Source organism: Hemitrygon akajei, chromosome 2 (genome assembly GCF_048418815.1).
Source record: "Hemitrygon akajei chromosome 2, sHemAka1.3, whole genome shotgun sequence".
NCBI classification, from domain to species: domain Eukaryota; kingdom Metazoa; phylum Chordata; class Chondrichthyes; order Myliobatiformes; family Dasyatidae; genus Hemitrygon; species Hemitrygon akajei.
Window position 1 is genome coordinate 125,306,070 of NC_133125.1, and position 15,225 is coordinate 125,321,294.

Sequence of the window (15,225 nt, forward strand, 5' to 3'; positions counted from 1 at the left end):
AAGTAGTGTCACAGATAGATAGGACCATAAAGAGAACTTTTGGCACATTGGCCTTCGTAAATCAAAGTATTGAGTACAGGAGATGGGATGTTACGTTGAAGTTGCATAAGGCCTAATTTGGAGAATTGTGTGCAGTTTTGGTCACTTACCTATAGGAAAGACGTTAATAAAGTCGAAAGAGTACAACGAAAATTTACAAGGCTGTTGCGGGATCTGGATGTCCTGAGTAATAAGGAAAGAGTTAATAGGTTAGGACTTTATTCCATGGTAAGTAGGAAATTGAGGGGTGATTTGATAGAGGTGTACAGAACTAAGAAGAATGTAGATGGGGTAAATGCAAGCATGCATTTTCCACTGAGGTTGGATGGGACAACAACAAGAGATCATGAGTTAAAGGTGTAAGGTAAAAGTTTAAGGGGAACATGAGTGGAAACTTCTTCACTTAGAGGGTCATGAGAGTGTGGAATAAGCTGCCAGTGCAAGTGGTACATGCAAGCTCAATTGCAACGTTTAAGAGAAGTTTGGATAGGTACATGCATGTGGGGATTTGGAGGGCAATGGTCCTGGGGCAAGTCAATGGAAGGAGGCAACTTAAATAGTTTGACATGAACTAGATGGGCCAATCTTCCTGTTTCTGTGCTGTATTTTTCTATGACTACATGCGTACTTTGATAATAAATTTATTTTGAGCTTGCAACAGATCTTGTCACAAAACTTTATGATCACAGGAGAGTACAAAGCCCAATTCTGAATAACATTTTGAAGCATTTTTTACTATTTCAATTAACACTCGGTGGCCACTTTATTAGGTACCTCCTGTACTTTAAGTGATTATTGAGTGCATGTTGTTGGTCTTCTGCTGCTGCAGCCCATCCACTTCAAGGTTCAATGTATTGTATGTTCAAAGATGCTCTTCTGCACACCACTGTTGTAATATGCAGTTATTTGAGTTATTGTCACTTTCCTGTCAGTTTGAACCAGTCTGGCCATTCTCCTCTGACCTTTCTGATTAAATATGCATCTTCGCCTACTGAAGTGCTGCTCACTGGATGTTTTTTTTTGTTGTTCACACAATTCTCTGCAAACTCTAGAGACTGTTGTGTGTGAAAATCCTAGAAGATGAGCAGTTTCTAAGAAACTCAAGCTAAACCGTCTGGCACCAACAATCATTCCACTGTCAAAGTCACTTAATCACATTTCTTTCCCATTCTGATGTCTGGTCTGAGTGACAAATGAGCATCTTGACAATGAACTCTCCATAGATTTTTGCTGAATATGTGCTAATGGACAGGCTGCAAGGAACAAAAGTAAGTATGTTACTTAAAATTTCTTCCTAAGTCTTTACGGAATGCCTTGAAGAATTAGTTTGTTTTTATTTCCTGCCCCTAACCCCAACCCACTAATCCTCTGACCAATTGCTTTAAATTGATGCTCCTGCCTATTGACACTTATATTAAAAAGAAATAAGGTCTTTCTATTTACATGTCTAGACGCCTTGATTAAATTTCCTCTAACTTTTTTTCCAAAGAAAACAAATCCAGTTTAGCCAATGTCTCCTGAAAAAATAAAACTGTTCTGGCCGAATTGTTGATTATCTTATCTGCTCCGTCTTTGGTGCTATCATATCCTTCCTGCCATATTATCAGAAGACTAGTGGCTCGAGATACATGTCCTTGGCATGGTGAACAGAGAATGAACTTGAGGGAGCTTCATGTACACGTACAGAGTGCTGAAGCACATTTAATATGTAGGCTTTCAATGAAATTCCACAGTGAAGCTCATGAAAACATTACAATACACAATAGAATTTCTAGACCGTCCTTCATAATATATTGCTGTAGATGTCAGATCATCAGATAATCTGATAAACATATTTTGAAGGTGTGTTGGTGTATTGGTCCAGTGTAATGCAGTCAATAAATCAATAGAACCAATTTACTTAAGCATGGATGAGATTGTATATTACTTGTAAAATTTTATATAATCAACTCTTCTCAGGTTTCCAGTTAGGTACAGTAATCAACCATAAATGATATTTCAATGAAAAACTCTGCCACCTTCCTCAAGGATCGTCATACTTGAAGAAAAGAAGATGGCAGAGTTTGTCATCAAAATGTCGGTTAAAATTGATACCTGACCCGGCTGGAAGCCCGGGAAGTGCTTATTCCTCATATTTGCTGGGATAGCACTGGATCCTTTCTCAATTTATATTTAATTTGTATTTTTTCTTGTGAATGCTGCTTATGTGTTTTTATGCACCTACAATGCTGCTGCAAATAATTTTCTCATTTCCCCTGTGCATACAAACACTTGTGTATGTGACAATAAGCTCAACTTTGACCTGAAATTTTGGGAATTACTGTGCAAACATAGAACATAGGCCAGGATAGCAAAGAAAAAGGCCCTTCAGATCATGATGTACCTACTATAATGCAATTTAAACTCATCACATCTGCCTGCACATGATCCATATCCCTCTATTTCATTCTTGTTCATGTGCCTGTCCAAGTACCTCTTAAACATTATTATCTCCCATTTCCCCCAAGTACCTCATTCTAGGCATCTACCAATGATTTATTGTAGACCAATAAATTGCATGAAGACTCAGATTAAGGTCATCCAAAGTCACACCAAGTTCACTTTGACACATCTCTAAGAGGTAGGGAAAAACACTATATAATTGAAAGCCCTTATTTAAATACACAGCATAATTCATATGAGCTTATAGTAAATTCAAGGAGTAACGGTGAGCATAATATCTACTTACAAACAGTGGAGCTTGTTGAATGCCAAGTTCAGCCTTCTTGCTTTGCAGCATCCTTGCTAAGCTCAGAGAGTAGGTACATGCTAAACAGACAGTTCTTCTCAAATTCCATTACTGATGAAGACAGCATCATATATCTGACCTGTGACCACATAGTCATTTTGAAATCCAGTCAACAATGCTTGGACCTGTTCATATAGTGTTGAGGCGGTAGCCATGATACCTGACTCTGTAACCCAGGATAGTTTTGTCAGTCTTATTCAGTATGATGATCTTGCCAAAGGTTTGTGGTGAACAGGTGCCAATGGAGAGGCTGCAAGAACAAAGGTAAGTATTAGTTGCTGCAATTTTTTTCTTAATTCTTTACTAATTTTTGTAGTTTTTGAGTGTTCATAGTTTTGCAGAAACTGGTAAACTCTTATTTTTAAGAGGTTTTTTTGATATTTCTGAACACCAGACTGCTATTCTGTTATTGTTTTATTGTGCATTTCTGAGTGTATGCATTCTCATGGCTCAGCAACCAAAGTTCAAAGTACATTTATGTCACCATATACAACAATGCCATTCATTTTCTTGCAGGCATACTCAGCAAATCTATAGAATAGTAACCCGAATGAATGAAAGATCAACCAGAAATGCAAAAGACACTATACTGTGCAAATACAAATAGTAATAAATGAGCACATGAGATAATGAGATAAAATGTCCTTGAAAGTGAAGTAATTGACTGTCGGAACATTTCAATGATGGGCAAGTGAAATTGAGTGTAGTTATCCTCTTTTATTCAAGAGCCTGGTGGCTGAGGGGTAGTAACTGTTCTTGAGCCTGGTGATGTGAGTCCTGAGGCTCTTGTACCTTCTACCCAATGGCAGAGGCAACAAAAGAGCCTGACCTGGATGGGGAGGATTGCAGATGATGGCTGCTGCAGGATTTCAGGTAGATATTGTCAATGGATGGGGGGGGGGGGCTTTACCAGTGGTGTACTGGGCCAAATCCTCTACTTTTTGGAGGATTTTCCATTCAAAGGCATTGGTGTTTCCATACCAGGCTGTGATGCAGCCAGTCAATGTATTCTCCATTATACATCTATTAATGTTTGTCAAAGTTTTAGATGTTATGCTGAATCCACTAACTGGGATTCATGTCTAAAAAAATCCTGTCAGAGGGCTTTCCACCTTTGCCAACAAAGAACTAGCCAGGGTCTAGATAAGGTATCTGTGGGTATAGCGAGCAGATAATCGATGAACGTGGTCAACTAGCGTCTACCAGGGAGCTTGAATCTTGCACTTTTGAGGCAATGGATTCCTAAAAAATGTTGGTTGGTTAACAAAATCCTATCATTAGCAGTTAACCCAAATATGCGGCAAATTATGAAGGAAAATTACACTTGTACTGATAGTAACAGGAATGTATTTTTAAAAAATCCTGGCCACATTGAAAGATTGCCACATCACTTTTAACTTTTGTTTGCTTCAATTTTATAGCATCAATCATTGACTACTGGCTGTGCCAAATTGGCCATTTACCTCACTATGGTATGTTATGATAGTTTAATTCAGGTACGACTTACACTGTGAATGGCTGGGCCCAGGGGAGCGTTGCAGAACAGAGAGACCTGCGAATACAAGCACACGGTTCACTGAAAGTGAAAATGCAAGTAGATGGGGTGGTGAAGAAGGCTTTTTGCATCCTGGCCTTCATAATTGAGGGTGCTGAGTATAAAAGTTGGGAGGTCCTAATGCTGTGTAATTCTGGTGAGGCTGCACCTGGAGTATAGTGGTCAGTTCTGGTTGTCCCTGTTGGAAACCACTGTTCTTTAAAATAATATTTTTTATAAGATTTATACTTTTTACCAAACTCATGTATTTCACACAGTGGCAGAAAGAGGTATAGCAGCTAAACTAACAGGTTATAACCTTTCTTATTTTTCATTGGCTAAGTATGAGCACATTACCTACGTGATGTAATTGTTTTAATTATGTAGCCTATTAACTATATCACCCTACCTAAGGCATATTCCTTTTATTGTAAAAGTGATAGATTTTTCATCCTGGCTTCTTTATTCCTTTGTCTATACACCACTTAGCATCGTTTCTCAGCTCTTTATTTAGCTTGCTTAGTATTTGTATGTTTGTCTGTACACTGAAATAAGCTGAAATCTTGGAATCAAGACTGCTCGTCATTCCTGACTCCCGGAAGAACCTTAAGGATCTGAAAGTAAACAAAGTCCCAACAACTCGCTATAGAGAAGATGTTGTTAAAATGGAATGGATGCAAAGAAGGTTTACAAGGATGCTACCAGTTCTTGAGAAATTCAGTTATTCAGAACGGTGGACGGGTTAGAGTGTCATTCCTTTGAGCGGAGGGAACTGAGAGGTGATCCTATTGAGATGTATAAAGTCATGAAGGGCACTCAGTCTTCCTCCTGGAGTTGGGGGATCAGGAGCTGTAGAGCATAGGTTTAAGGTGAGATGGGAGAGATTTCATAAGAACTTGAGGAGCAACTATTTTACACAAAGGGTGGCATTTGAGTGGAATAAGCTGCCAGATTGATAAGACTGTTGGACAGGGACATGGATAGGAAAGACTGAGAAGGATATGGCCAAATGCTCACAAATGGAGCTAGTGAGGATGAGGCATCTTGGCCGGCTTGAAATAGATGGGCTGAAGGGCTGGTTTTCATGCTGTATAACTATAAATTCTAATTCACAATGAAAGAAGAAAGTCCATTTTTGATTTAAAAAAAAGTCTCCCAAAGTAATCACTTCAACATATTTGAAATGACAGCTCTGGGCAGCTTAGAAAACTGGATCTAAAATTTTACTCCCACACTAAATTATAATTAACCCTATAAAAGAGAAATTCCTTCAGGTATGAACATTCACAGAATTATAATATTTAAAAGCTTTTCACTATGTGTTGAGCATTACCCAAACACGTTAAAGCACGAATCAATATAAGGGCAAATTTTACAAACTTTTTGCTGGCCGGATTTAGCTGCACTCTGCTAGTATGTACATTGGGAATTCTGCTGTGGGTCAGCGTGGCCTGTAGATTTGTCAAAATTAATTGATGGAAATTCCTGTGGCAACTTGACACCAAGGTTCCTGATGTGATCACTGGAAATCAACATTTCAAGCCTGCACCATGAGTGAGTGCTCTTACTGCTAACTTCTTCAAGACTTAACACTCATGTATTTTTACTTGGATTCTCATATTACTGAAGGTCACTGAGTGTTATTTCAACTTCCCTAAGAATACCATTTCGGACATTCTGTTGCCAATTAAAGCTGGCAGTATTAGCATACGAACAGTAAGGCTTTAATGACAAATCTCCTAGACCAATAAAAGCCATTCTTCTGTGCACTGAAGTGGTCTATTGTAGAACACAGCTTGTTCTTATGACTTGTTTTGACTATTTACAACCATTGCCCGAGGTTATTCAGAGGGCAGCTTGGGGGTGAACTTTACCTTCACCCAAGGGTAACCTCTATACCAGCAACCTCTGCTGCCACCAAGCAAAACTCACCATCAGATAAAATGACTGAGGAAAACAGAAAATGAGTTCCAATAAAAAATGAGACCTTAAAGCTATTTTGTGATTCTTGAAGTTTATTATCAAATTTAGTTTGAAGACTTTGTCAGCAAGAATCAACAAAAATACAATACAGTATATAGTGTATAGCAGAGTGGTAGTACTGTGATATTTGTCAGATTCTCTTCTGTGAAACATCTCACACCTGCTTTTGCTTTTAGATGTTTTTGCCACAACTTGAAGTTTTAATTTAGAACACAGGTCTGCAGACGCTGGAAATCCAAAGCAGCACGCACAAAATGCTGGAGGAACTCAGCAGGTCAGGCAGCATCTCTGGAAATGAAAAAAAACAGTTAACGTTTCAGGCCTAGTATTTTGTGGGTGTTGCTTTGAATTTAGAATTTCCCAGTTATTTTTATGGCAGGAAGCTGCTGACTTCAGGCTGTTTTTTCCCCTCTTGTTTTATGAGCCCTTTTCTTGTCACATGGGTCAAAGACTAACGCTAAAATTCTGCCTTCCAGCATCTCACTGTTGGTTCTTCCAACAAATGAGGCCAGCATGCAGGGGCTATATTAACTACAATAATACAGGAAGCTCACAATAAGTGTGAAATACTGGTTTTCTACTCTGCCCAATATCAATTGCGTCATCCTTCCCTGGGGAGTAAAAGCAGATAGGTTGTAAAGCTAATCATACATCCAGTCATCTTCAAAAAATTTTTAAGGAAGGGCTAGAATAGAGTTATCCCCAAAAAGAATGATTTTTTTTTCCTCAGGACTCTGCTGATACCTTCCTCTAGCATCAGTTGTGATTCGAAATCCAACAGAGTTCGTAACATTTTAAAATATACTTGCAGGGCTTCATTTCATAAAGACATCTTGCATCCCAATCTGTAATTATTTTAATCCCTAGCTTTGTTATTATCGTGCTGTGAGATATTTTGGGTTAAGAATCCCATAGTGGCCAGAAATGAGGAGTGAGAGATGCTAAAAGAAGTTGTTGCAGCCCTGGGGAACTTCTTCCAGTTCATCCGTGAAACTGTTTAAATCTCCTGTTCTCATGTTTCCTTTTCCCTTTTCAAAGTGGCTGGGATCCTGGTTGGAGTCCATGTTCCACAGCTACGCTCAACCTGCATTCTTGGAACTTGCTGAGCCGGCTGTGTTTCATGATCTCAGAGAGCGGCTTGGAAGGCATGCACCTTCGGGGTATGACCCTCTGGATGACCGGCTTCCTCGCCAATGTCGCCGACTGAAGCTTCGAGGGAAATGGAACATCGAGACCGCGGGTGCAGCCGTTGGAGGCTTCTGCATTCTCTTTGTCTCGATGGTGAGAGAGAGTCCGGTGGCTCTCGAGTTGGGGAAACTTGAATAGGTGACGCTGCAGATTGAGTCTGTGACGAATGCAAATGCAAAGTCAGCATTCATTTCAAAATATTAGAATATAATAGCAAGGATGTAATGTTGAGTCTTCATTTGGAGTTTGTGAGCAGTTCTGGTCCCCTCATCTTTGAAAGGTTGTGTTGAAACTGCAGTGGACTCAAAGGAGTTTCATGAAAATTATTCCAGGATTGAATGCCTTGTCATAAGAACAACATTTGATTGCTTTGGACCTGTGTTCACTAGAATTCAGAAGAATGAGGGGTGACCTTATTGAAAGCTATTGAATGGTGAAAGGCCTCGATAGAATGGATCTGGGGAGGATGTCCTTATGGTGGAAGAGTCTAAGGCCAGAGGACACACACTCAGAATAGAGGGGTGTCCTTTTAGAGTGGGGATGAGGAGGAATTTCTTCAGCTAAAGAGTGGTGAAGCCGTGAAATTCTTTGCTACAGGCTGCTGTGGAGGCTAAATGTTTACGTACATTTAAGGCAGAGATTGATAGATTCCCGATTGGTCACGGCATGAAGGGATATGGGGAGAAGGCAGGAGATCGAGGCTGAGAGGAAAATTAGATCAGCCATGATGAAATGGCAGAGCAGATATAATGAACCAAATGGCCCAATTCTGCTCCTCTATCTTATGGACATATGGTCTTATGGACTTTAGATTATGGTCCCTGGGGACTTGTTATTTCTTACATGGTGGTTGGTGGAGCAGTTGATGCTTCTGTTGGAGCAAGCAGAGGGAAGGGGAGGGGAGGGCTGATGCTATTGCTGCTGCTTTTGCATGGGAGGGGGAGCTTTGGGGCTCTAACTTTTCCTTTTATACATTCTTTGTTTCTTTTCTCCCTGTTTTATGGTTGTCTGCAAAGAGTAAGGAGTAGACATTCTCTGATATTGAATTGAAATATTGAACCATTGAAGTGTGCAAAAGTATCAGAGTGCTGGATATCTCTGATAATTTCAGATAAGTTCCCTGCACTGACTGTGCTTGAAAACCAGGGGAATCATGTTTTTGGAGCTAGATCTCACCAATTTCCTTCTCATTCCATTTACAAAACAAACCTGACAAAGTGATGACACCAGCTGTCAATACAGAAGAATGGCCAGTTACTATGTTACGTTTCAATCCGATATGGTTAACCACCACAGCGTTAAACAGCTTTCAGCTATAAGCAGCGGTGCGGAAATGTTCGATGTGTAGACATCTTACTCACCTCCTGACCCCTTAAAGGTAGTCATTAGGTGAAGGTCTTGACAACTACAGCCAAATCTTGTGCCTGTGTAAGTCACCTTTGACATTCTAAAAGGTATACTGTGGGACCTCAAATTTGAAGTACATTCACAGCTTTTTCACTCTTATGACGGTGATATCTTCCCAAGCCTTACACATGTCAAGGTTTTAATAAATCAAATTTTGCCTCTGGTGTTCTATTTTATCATGAAATGCCCACCCCATAATCCTATGCCTATTCTAACACACACATGTATCTCTCCCATTGATGAGGTTGGTTTCAGCTGTCTGAACTAAATATTCCAGAATTCCACTTGAAAACCTTCATGACTCATCAACTGACACTTAAGTTTCTACTTAAAATCTCTCTCATCAGTTTTTGGTCACCCTTTTCAACACCTCCATCACTGACTCATTGAATAGTGCTATATTTTTTCCTATGCAAATATCCTATCTAAATGGAAATTGCTGTTGTTAATCATTTAGCCTGCCTAAGATTTTAATCAACTGTATGTGAACAATGGGAAACTGAAGTCATAATAGAAAATAGGGATTAAATGTGTCATTTCAATTGTTCTGTTACAAATGAGTTCCAATTTGATGGCAACGTGATACAGGTGGCAGAGCTGCAGCCTCACACATCTAGTGACCTGGGCCAAAGATATCGATTGTACTTTTTTCCATAGATGCTTTCTGGCCTGCTGAGTTCCTCCAGCATTTTGTGCGTGTTGACTGAATTCTATACTGACCTCCATTACTGTCTGGGTGAAGTTGCAAGAATCTCCCAAGTTTTCCAGATTCCTTTCCACGTGCCAAAGGATCAACTAATGCAGTGGAAAGAGTGGGCAGCTTCTAGTTCCTGGATTCAGCATCCTAGAGGATCTATCCTGAGCCCAAATCGATGCAATCATGATGAAGGCACGCCAGCAGTTATACTTCATTAGCAACTTGATGTTATTTAGTATGTCAACAAAGAATCTAGGAAAATTTCTGCAGATGCACCATGTTGAGCATTCTGACCCATTGGATCACCATGTGGAATGGAGGAGCCAACGCACAGAATCAGAAAAAGATACAGAGGCTTGTCAACTCAGTCAGCATCCATGATGGGCACTGGCCTCTCTACCATCAAAGGCATCTTCAAAAAGTGATGCCTCGAGTTGGCAACATCCATTAATAAGGACCATCATCATCTGGAACGTGCCCTTTTCTCATGACTAACATTGGGGATGAGCTACAGGAGCCTGAAGACCCACACTCAACATTTTAGGAACAGCTTATTTTCCTTTGCCATCAGATTCCTGAACATTGCATGTACCCATGAATACCACCTCACTATTTTACTCTCTTTCTACACTATTTATTTTTATACATTCTTTGTGTAGCTTACAGTAATCAGTCAGGTTCACCATCACCAGTGCATGCCATGATATTTATTTTCTTTGCGGCAGCATTACAATGTAGTACATAACATCAGAAAAAAAGTGAATTGGAGTAAATAAAATAGTAATACAAAATAAGTAGTGCAAGAATAGGAATAAAGAAAGCAGTGAGGTAGCATTCGTGGGTTTAATGTCTGTTCAGAAATCTGACAACAGAGCAAAGAAACTGTTCCTGAATCACTGAGTGTGTGCCTTTAGGGTTCTGTACCTCCTTGCTGATGGTAGTAATGAGAACAAGGCATGACCTGAGTGATGGGTGTCCTAAATGATGGATGTCACCTTTTTGAGGCATCGCTCCTTAAAAATGTCTTGGATACTATATGTACTGCATTGTACTGCTCCTGCAAAACGACAAATTTCATAACATACAACGTGTCAGTGATGATAAGCCGGTTTCAGATTCTGATTCGAATTACAAGTAGTGTCTAAATGACCATTAGAATCTGAGGACTGGGTTATGGGATGAAGGGAGAATAAGCATAATTAAGCAGTTCATGAAGGGGCATAGCCACACGTAAGTAGACAGTCTGCATCTTTGTCCCCAGGGGTGAAATATCTAATACTAGAAAGCTTAAACTGGGAAGAAGTAATTTCAAAGGAGATAGGCAGGCCAAGTTCTTTTTTACACAGTGAGTGCTGGATGTCTGTAATATGTGGCAAGGGTGGTAGTGGAGGCAAATATAACAGAGAGTTTTTTAAATGTTATTACTTATTGAGATACAATGTGGAACAGGACCTTCTGGCCCTTCCTGCCATGCCACCCAGCAATCCCCCAAATTAATCTGCACCAAATCACGGGGCAACTTACAATGACCAATTAACGCACGATCAGTATGTCTTTGGATGGTGGGAGGAAACTGGAGCAGCGACGGTCATGGGGAGAATGTGCAAACTCCTTACAGTCAGCAGCGGGAATTGAAGTTGGTCACCTGTGCTGTGAAGCATTGTGCTAACACTATGCTACCTCACGGTAGTGTAGTTTAAGAGGTGCTTGGATAGGCTCATGAAGAACATTGACATGGTTCTGACAGAAAGGATTAATTTAGCTTGGCACAGCATCATGAGCTGAAGACCTATTGCTGTGCTATAATGTTCCAATAAAACAGGATTAGTATAAATGGGACTTTGATCTCTGCCATGACTTGATGGGCTTCTGTGCTGTAAACTTTGTGACATGACACTTGGTCAAAAAAAAAGAGCAAAATAAGTCATAGAGGTCAGAATCCAAATCTATACATCTCCCAACCTCAGTACAGTTTTTAAGCCTACACTGTTAGCTTTAATTTCTAAATATGCATACAGGTTAAGTCAATATTCATGAAACATTTATTTGTGGACTACTCAGCTAATAAATATTTTCTTACAATGTTCTAAAGTATTCATATTCTTACTCCTCACTCGAAACGTTCTTGTTCTGGAAAACATCAGGTCATCATTCTCCATCCAAGACTTGCTGGCTTTTAGTCCTGCACAACATTAAATATCTAAGCCTACATCAGACAGTGCTGTATCTTGCAATACAGTTCAGGAAAAGACTGAGTTTTTTTACAGACACCGACTTCTCTCAAATTGTTCCATTAGCTTCAACAAATTAAACAAAACAGTTTCTTTCAAAATACTCTGATGGCTTTCTGTCAATTTGCTTCCAAATATGGTATAAAATGAGATTTTCCACTTAATTGCTTTAAAACAGTGCTATTCCTCTTTGAAGGTACCTGCTATTACCTTAATTTCTCCACTGCTGCTTTTTAGTGCTTCCTCAATTTAGCAGCTGTTTTTCCTAATGTCACTAAGGCTCTAAATAGGAACAGCAATAAAGCTCTTTATACCCTTAAAGATACTAAAAGGCAACTACCCTTCTTAATCTGTCTGCCAGGAAACATTGGATAAGCCTCCTATGTGAAAGCTTTATCATTGCCTTTTCCACAGCCAACTTAAACTGATTTTGGAAGCAGAACACTCCAAAGCTTGGCTTTATCCCCCATTATTTGTTTGCCATAGAAATGATGCCACAACTAAGTAAAGCTACATTGCAAAGAAATTGCTGCTTGTGTGGTCTTAGTGTACATGTTCACCTCATAGCAAATGGACTAGAAGAAACAAGGGTCAATTCTTGACCAAATGTGAGTTTGCTTTTCTCAGCCTGGGTGGTAGTTGGGGGGGGGGGGGATTTTACAATTAGCCTCGGCATCTATGGGTTGCAGGATATATATATTTTTTAAATAAACAAAGATTAACAAATAAACACAGGGTAGGCAAGTGGGTGGGTGACGGAGAGATTGCCAAGGTTCGCTTTTCTAATTGCTTTTCAAAAAATGCCTGTGGGGAAAAGTGTATATCTTTGTGGGATTAGTGAATGTATAAGGTCATCCCATCCGTACTCATTTCCAATGTTTGACAGGAATAGTCAATGAATCGTAGATTTGTTGTGGTACCAAAGAAGGTCTCTCAACTGGTTCAGTCTGTAGATTAATCCCATCATCTCTATTCCCTATAAATCTCCAAGTTATGTTTTTTCCTGAAATGTCAATCACATTTCTGCCTGAACTAGCGGTGAGTTCCACCATCCTAAGGACTCTGGTCAGAAAATAAATAGGTTTCCTCGCATCCTTCCATTATTTTGCACCCACCACTTCCAACTTCTCCTCATCAATGAATGATTTGCTAATGGGAAGAGCCTCTCTTATTTGCCAGTCATTACTTGAATCAAATGATCAAGTCTCCTTTTACCATTCATTGTTCCAAGGTGATCAAACCCAGCTTTTCCAGTCTAACCTTATACCTGAAAATTCCTGTTCCCTTTTGGTATATTGAAAAAGAAAAAGAAAATGCTGGAAATCTGAAACAAAGCATAAATAGTAGTAAAATGTAGCATGTCAGCCAGCACGTGCAGAACAAATTAACTTTTCAGTTTTCATCAGGAGTACTGTAGTAAATCTTTTCTCTACCTTCCCTCAGAGTTTCAAATACTACCTGAAGTGTGGTGACTAAAATTGATGCTGTATTTTAGTCATGGCTCAACTAGCACTTTCTAACATTTTGATGCAGCCTCCCTGTTTTTGTACCTAGGGTTTTATAGACATTTTTAACCATCCTCTCAATATGCTCTGCAACTTCCAGAGATTTATGTACATAGAAAATGGTTCTTTGTTGATTGCCCTTCCAGCAAAGGATTTCCTGCACACAAACTTATGGTCAACACATAAAAAACACATGTTAAATGATAATATTTCCAGTCTATTACCTAAATGAAAGAAAAAATGCAAATGCAAACTGTGTTGTATGTAACTTAAAGTTCATGCCTTTTTCACAATGGTTGTGCAAACTGCATTATTCAGAAAAAAAATCAATATGTACCAACAGAAACTTCAGGTCATTTTTGTTTACATGGTAGGTCTGACATAGAACAGCTCATTATAAAATGAATAACCTCCTGCCGATTTTATATGTACCATAAGTGACAGCTCATTAAATTTGTGTGTCTTTAACAACAAAAAATTATTTGTCAGTCAATCACACATCGGATGCTATAACATTGATTCATTCATTCTCATTTAAACAGACTATGCTTACGAGTTTTTAATTGCACAATTAATCCAGAAAGAAAGCACATAAACATAAATTACAAAAAAATAAGGTCGCGTTGCATATTTAAATTAACTTTGTGGTAAATACTGCGACAGTTCAATTTCTCTCAGATTCATCAATGCCTTTCCATAGTGATATGACTTATAATAAGGTTAAGCTGAAAGAAAAGCATGCTTTAATGTTACCTGTTATCTAGAAATTCATCCCTAGTTAGTAATACAAGATCAACAATATAATACTGAAGGTTCACCTTCTATTCTGTTCCAAAAGTTTGTTCCATTAACAGCAATAAATATAAAAAAAATGAGGCAACAATTAAAAATAACATAACTCTACGCAAATAATGCACTGATGCCATTTTATTTACATATATATATTTTTAATGATTGCATAGACACATTTCTATTCAGATGCACTGGGGAAATTGACTCATGTAATTATTTGTATAGCTAATAAGATCACAGAAGAAAACAGCAACATAATATATTTGCACAGAGGCATTTCCAAATATGTACCAAAAGAAGCTAGAGGTTTCAAACAAAATCTCCATTGATGAGTGCCATGGTCACTTCTGAATGGACAACTGACACTGGGTTAAAATGATGAAATAGTAAGTTAATATTGAAATGACTACCCAAACAAAAGACTTGAATTGACTACATCTAAAGTCATGTGGGCAGTTTTAATCTAATTAGTTAGGGTTGCATGAGGGAACAGGTATATGGGAAGGCACTGAGAATAAGTTCAAAGTGGATACACTGGTTAGATGTGCAAGAACTTACCTGGTACCCTCTTTACATCTCAAGATACTTCATACTCCATGAAGCACTGTTCAAGTTGTATCATGGAGGAAACAAGTGGCCCTTTTGTGCACTGGTAGTTTTCACCAGCAGCAATGTGATCACAACTAAAGGAATAAATATCAGGGCAAGGATAGCAAGGGTAATTCAATCACTGCTCCTCCAAGGATTGTCGTTGTAGCATTTTTGTCAACTTTAAAGAATAAATAGGGCTTCATGTGAAACACAGCGTTTCCAATGGTGCTCCCTCCATACGGCACTGACAGGTCAACCTGGATTTGCCTTCAAGTTTCCATAGTAATATTTTGACCAAACGTGTTCCAAAACAAAAACTGGAGTTTCAACCAACTAATTCACCGCCATGGAGTTATTGATTCTGACACTGAAAACTTGTAGACTGGAAGTGATATGACTGAGCTTTTCCTTTAAAATTTAAAATAGGTTAAAGGCACACTTAAACCAAATAGCCAGGAAACAAGCACATA